Source organism: Schistocerca gregaria, unplaced genomic scaffold, assembly GCF_023897955.1.
Source record: "Schistocerca gregaria isolate iqSchGreg1 unplaced genomic scaffold, iqSchGreg1.2 ptg000167l, whole genome shotgun sequence".
Taxonomy (NCBI): Eukaryota; Metazoa; Arthropoda; class Insecta; order Orthoptera; family Acrididae; genus Schistocerca; species Schistocerca gregaria.
The window spans coordinates 1,618,087-1,625,125 of NW_026061723.1; positions in this window are offsets into that span (position 1 = coordinate 1,618,087).

The following is a 7,039-nucleotide window of genomic DNA, read 5'->3' on the forward strand; positions in this document are numbered from 1 at the left end:
CTTCTACTTAGAAGCTTCTTCTGTGTTCTACTATGGTGCTTTTAGTGTCTCCGCAAACCGCAGCACGCGACATAGCTTTGTAGACGATGAATGTAACCGTTTCAGAGAGAAGAGCGGCCAATGTGACGATGTGGCTTTAAGTCGATTCGTTAACAAATGACGAAAACAGACGGATTTCTCAAGTTTTTACTGCATATGAACACTTTTCACATTCTCCCGTGCAACGCGGCTGCTAGTCCTCCTTTCATGCAAAATCATAAGGTCCTAGGTCATGTCCAAGCCACCAAAGCCGGCTAAAAAGTTAATAATCGACAACTAAAACTTGAATTGTACTACTTCTTACTGGCTATTACTTCAACTTAGAAGCTTCTTCTGTGTTCTACTATGGTGCTTTTAGTGTTTCCGCATAGGGCAGCACGCACATAGCTTTGCAGACGATGAATGTAACCGTTTCAGAGAGAAGAGATGCCAATGTGACGATGTGGCTTTAAGTCGATTCGTTAACAAATGACGAAAACAGACGGATTTCTTAGATTTTTACTACATATGAGCACTTTTCACATTCTCCCGTGCAAAGCGGCTGCAAGTCCTCCTTTCATGCAAAATCTTAAGGTCCTAGGTGATGTCCAAGCCACCAAAGCCGGCTAAAAAGTGAATAATCGACAACTAAAACTTGAATTGCACTACTTCTTACTGGCTATTACTTCAACTTAGAAGCTTCTTCTGTGTTCTACAATGGTGCTTTTAGTGTTTCCGCATACCGCAGCACGCGACATAGCTTTGCGGACGATAAATGTAACCGTCTCAGAGAGAAAAGCAGCCAATGTGACGATCTGGCTTTAAGTCGATTCGATAACAAATGACGAAAACGGACGAATTTCTCATGTTTTTACTACATATGAACACTTTTCACATTCTCCCATGCAACGCGGCTGCTAGTCCTCCTTTCATGCAAAATCTCAAGGTCCTAGGTCATGACCAAGCCACCAAAGACGGCTAAAAAGTGAATAATCGATAACTAAAACTTGAATTGTACTACCTCTTACTGGCTATTACTTCTACTTAGAAGCTTCTTCTGTGTTCTACTATGGTGCTTTTAGTGTCTCCGCAAACCGCAGCACGCGACATAGCTTTGTAGACGATGAATGTAACCGTTTCAGAGAGAAGAGCGGCCAATGTGACGATGTGGCTTTAAGTCGATTCGTTAACAAATGACGAAAACAGACGGATTTCTCAAGTTTTTACTGCATATGAACACTTTTCACATTCTCCCGTGCAACGCGGCTGCTAGTCCTCCTTTCATGCAAAATCATAAGGTCCTAGGTCATGTTCAAGCCACCAAAGCCGGCTAAAAAGTTAATAATCGACAACTAAAACTTGAATTGTACTACTTCTTACTGGCTATTACTTCAACTTAGAAGCTTCTTCTGTGTTCTACTATGGTGCTTTTAGTGTTTCCGCATAGGGCAGCACGCACATAGCTTTGCAGACGATGAATGTAACCGTTTCAGAGAGAAGAGATGCCAATGTGACGATGTGGCTTTAAGTCGATTCGTTAACAAATGACGAAAACAGACGGATTTCTTAGATTTTTACTACATATGAACACTTTTCACATTCTCCCGTGCAAAGCGGCTGCAAGTCCTCCTTTCATGCAAAATCTTAAGGTCCTAGGTGATGTCCAAGCCACCAAAGCCGGCTAAAAAGTGAATAATCGACAACTAAAACTTGAATTGTACTACTTCTTACTGGCTATTACTTCAACTTAGAAGCTTCTTCTGTGTTCTACTATGGTGCTTTTAGTGTTTCCGCATAGGGCAGCACGCACATAGCTTTGCAGACGATGAATGTAACCGTTTCAGAGAGAAGAGCGGCCAATGTGACAATCTGGCTTTAAGTCGATTCGATAACAAATGACGAAAACGGACGGATTTCTTAGGTTTTTACTACATATGAACACTTTTCACATTCTCCCGTGCAAAGCGGCTGCAAGTCCTCCTTTCATGCAAAATCTTAAGGTCCTAGGTGATGTCCAAGCCACCAAAGCCGGCTAAAAAGTGAATAATCGACAACTAAAACTTGAATTGCACTACTTCTTACTGGCTATTACTTCAACTTAGAAGCTTCTTCTGTGTTCTACAATGGTGCTTTTAGTGTTTCCGCATACCGCAGCACGCGACATAGCTTTGCGGACGATAAATGTAACCGTCTCAGAGAGAAAAGCAGCCAATGTGACGATCTGGCTTTAAGTCGATTCGATAACAAATGACGAAAACGGACGAATTTCTCATGTTTTTACTACATATGAACACTTTTCACATTCTCCCATGCAACGCGGCTGCTAGTCCTCCTTTCATGCAAAATCTTAAGGTCCTAGGTCATGACCAAGACACCAAAGACGGCTAAAAAGTGAATAATCGATAACTAAAACTTGAATTGTACTACTTCTTACTGGCTATTACTTCTACTTAGAAGCTTCTTCTGTGTTCTACTATGGTGCTTTTAGTGTCTCCGCAAACCGCAGCACGCGACATAGCTTTGTAGACGATGAATGTAAGCGTTTCAGAGAGAAGAGCGGCCAATGTGACGATGTGGCTTTAAGTCGATTCGTTAACAAATGACGAAAACAGACGGATTTCTCAAGTTTTTACTGCATATGAACACTTTTCACATTCTCCCGTGCAACGCGGCTGCTAGTCCTCCTTTCATGCAAAATCATAAGGTCCTAGGTCATGTCCAAGCCACCAAAGCCGGCTAAGAAGTTAATAATCGACAACTAAAACTTGAATTGTACTACTTCTTACTGGCTATTACTTCAACTTAGAAGCTTCTTCTGTGTTCTACTATGGTGCTTTTAGTGTCTCCCCATTCCGCAGCACGCGACATAGCTTTGCAAACGATAAATGTAACCCTCTCAGAGAGAAAAGCAGCCAATGTGACGATCTGGCTTTAAGTCGATTCGATAACAAATGACGAAAACGGACGGATTTCTCTGGTTTGTACTACATATGAACACTTTTCACATTCTCCCGTGCAACGCGGCTGCTAGTCCTCCTTTCATGCAAAATCTTAAGGTCCTAGGTCATGACCAAGCCACCAAAGACGGCTAAAAAGTGAATAATCGATAACTAAAGCTTGAATTGTACTACTTCTTACTGGCTATTACTTCAACTTAGAAGCTTCATCTGTGTTCTACTATGGTGCTTTTAGTGTCTCCGCAAACCGCAGCACGCGACATAGCTTTGCAGACGATAAATGTAACCGTCTCAGAGAGAAAAGCGGCCAATGTGATGATCTGGCTTTAAGCCGATTCGATAACAGATTTCTCAGGTTTTTACTACATATGAACACTTTTCACATTCTCCCATGCAACGCGGCTACTAGTCCTCCTTTCATGCAAAATCTTAAGGTCCTACCTCAAGTCCAAGCCACCAAAGCCGGCTAAAAAGTGAATAATCGACAACTAAAACTTGAATTGTAATACTTCTTACTGGCTATTACTTCAACATAGAAGCTTCTTCTGTGTTCTACTATGGTGCTTTTAGTGTTTCCGCATACCGCAGCACGCGACATAGCTTTGCAGACGATAAATGTAACCGTTTCAGAGAGAAGAGATGCCAATGTGACGATCTGGCTTTAAGTCGATTCGATAACAAATGACGAAAACGGACGGATTTCTCAGGTTTTTACTACATATGAACACTTTTCACATTCTCCCATGCAACGCGGCTGCTAGTCCTGCTTTCATGCAAAATCTTAAGGTCCTAGATCATGTCCAAGCCACCAAAGATGGCTAAAAAGTGAATAATCGATAACTAAAACTTGAATTGTAGTACTTCTTACTGGCTATTACTTCTACTTAGAAGCTTCTTCTGTGTTCTACTATGGTGCTTTTGTTGAAATTATTACTGTTATAGGAATAATGATTCTTGATTTTTGGGACTTTATCTTTATAGGTCACGAATTTTCTGTGTATGATATAAATAGAGCTGAGAATCTAATACGTATATAGTAGTAGAGTGTAATTGTAGTTAGTTTTTATATTTCTGGCTGAATAAATTTGATTTATGCAAAATAAATTTATTAGCTTAAATAATAAAACTATAATTAATCTTATTAGTGAGTAAATAATGAAGTATAGTTCTCAGATGTTTTCTCTGACTGTTAATGATCTAATTATTCCACCTAGGTGTCTGATTGATGAATATGCTAAAAGTTGTCGTAAGGATGTTTGATTTAAACCTCCTATTGCCCCAATAATAATTCTTAAGATAATAATTATTCAAATGAAAGTTCTTAATTGAATACAATAAGATAAGACCATTATTGGGGCGATTTTTTGTCATGTTATTAATGTTAAACTATTATTTCATCTTGATGCTCCTATAACTTCTGGAAATCAGAAATGGAAAGGTGCAGCTCCAATCTTTAATAATAATCTAGATCTAATTATTATTGATGGGATAAATTCTGTTTCCCATCCCATGGGATATTTTATTTGATTCAGCAAAATGGAAAATAATAGTATTGTCGATGCTATTGCTTGGACAATAAAATATTTAATTGTTGATTCGTTTATTATTATATTTTTATTTCTTGTTAGGAGCAGAATAAATGAAAGTAAGTTGATCTCAAGTCCTATTCAAACCCCAAATCAGGAATTTGATGAAATGGACATGATCGTTCCTATCATTAATGTTGATAGAAAGAGAAGTTTTGTAGAGTTGTTGGTCATTATAAAGGAGAGGATAGATACCTCTATAAATGGGGTATGAACTCATTAGCTTGTTTAGCTTACCTTTTTACATTAAGGTGTATGATGCACATTAGTTTTTGATACTAAAGGAGGTAGTTTAATTCTATCTTATGTAATTTTAATGAAGGTAATTTTATTTACTATATTTACCCTATCAAGGTAACCCTTTAATCAGGTACTTCATTTATTTAATATATAAATCGAAAGTTTTTTTTAAATTCTTTTATGTATTATTTTGTTTAATTAGGATTAATTTATCCTGCTTCTTATATGTAATAAATAATTTATATTTATATATTACATTTAACTAAAATTAAAAGATTATAAGTTTATTTTATCATTATCAATTGATTATTTTAATACACTTATTTACCTAGGATTATAGCTACTTATGTTTTTAGCTTAAAATAGGTTATTATAATACAATATATATAATAATATGTAATTTAATATTTAATATTATTATAATTGGATATAATAAATATGATTATTAATTTTAAATTTTAAATATTAAAATTAATTTAAATAATAATATTAATTATAATAATAAAATTAATATAAATAATCTATAATTAGATTATTTAACTATCAAATATGTAAGTTAAATTAATATAAAAAAAGAATTCATATTAATAACATATTATATTAAATTACATAATTGTATAAAATATATTTATTATATTATTTAATCTTTCTTTATTTATTAGTGAAAAGAAAAATTAAATAAGAAAGAATATAATACATTTATTGCTATACATGTTCCATATTAATCTTTAATTATATATAATAGAGAAGTTTTTGTGGTCATACAGGGGAGCGTGTCTTTTTTTTTGTTAATGTTTGTGGTTTTTTTCTTTTTTTTCTTCAAAATATTTGAATCTTTTATTTTTTCCTGATTTAATAAATTTAAAAATTTCTTATTTTTTATTTTTAAAAGTTTTATTCTTGCTTGTTTATTCACTTTTTCTTTGTATTATATGTAAGTTTTGTTAGACTAAATGTTCTTTTTGCAGTAATTTGATTTAATTATCAAGTGATTTTGGATTTAGCAATTGATTTAGTATCGGCATAATTCGTGCCAGCAGCCGCGGTTATACGATTGATACAAGTGAATATTATTGGTTAAAACAGTTGTTTATACTACTAGGGTTGAAATATAAATTTGTAAGGTGAAATGTTAAAATTTATTTGTGGCCCTTTTTATGAATCTGTGAAATTTAAATAATAAACTAGGATTAGATAGCCTATTATTTTAAATGTTAATTATATTTACCAGGGTACTATTAGTTAAGGTCTTTAAACCCAAAGAATTTGGCGGTATCTCATTCCATTCAGAGGTACCTACCCATGATTGATAATACACGATTTACTCTACTTAATTTATTTGTTTGTATATCTCCGTTATCAGAGAATCTTTTTAGAGTTATAATTCTCAAGATTTATAATTATAAAATATTTCAGGTCAAGCTGCAGCTTATAGTTAAGAGGAGGTGGGTTACAATAGATTTTTGTTTATAACGGATTTGATAGTGAAATACTGTTAATGAAGGTGGATTTGATAGTAATTTAATTTATTTAATTTAACTGATATTGGCTCTGAGATGTGTACACATCGCCCGTCGCTCTCATTATTGATTATTCTATTTTATTTTAAAGTAGCTCAATTTAGATGAGATAAGTCGTAACATAGTAGATGTACTGGAAAGTGTATCTAGGAAGAGTTTCAAGATATAACTTATTAGTAAAGTGTTTCATTTACACTGAAAATTTTTCTGTGCAAATCAGGATATCTTGATTATTTATTTTATTATATTTTTTTTTAATTATATAATATAAATAATTTTATTGTATTTTGTCTTAGTATATTTTATAGAATTGATTTTTTAAATTATAGTGTATTGGTAATGTAAGTGTTTTATGAAATATTATTTTAAATATTTTAAGTAGATTTTATTTATTGTACCTTTTGTATCAGGGTTTATCAAAATTTTAGTATTTATTTTACTTGTCTCGATATGGGTTGATTTATAAATAATTTATAGTTAAATTATCATAATTATTATTAAATTATTTATAGAAATGAGATGTTAATCGTTTCCCAAGATATCTAGTTTCTTAAGAAAAAATTTAATTTTTTAAAGTTATTTGTTTTTATTTAATTTCTTAAGTAAAAATATTAACTTACTTATTCTTTAAGGGATAAGCTTTGAAGTTAATAACCTATAATTTATTTTTTATAAGTATAGTAGTAAGCTTTAAACCAGCTACCTTTAAGATTACGTT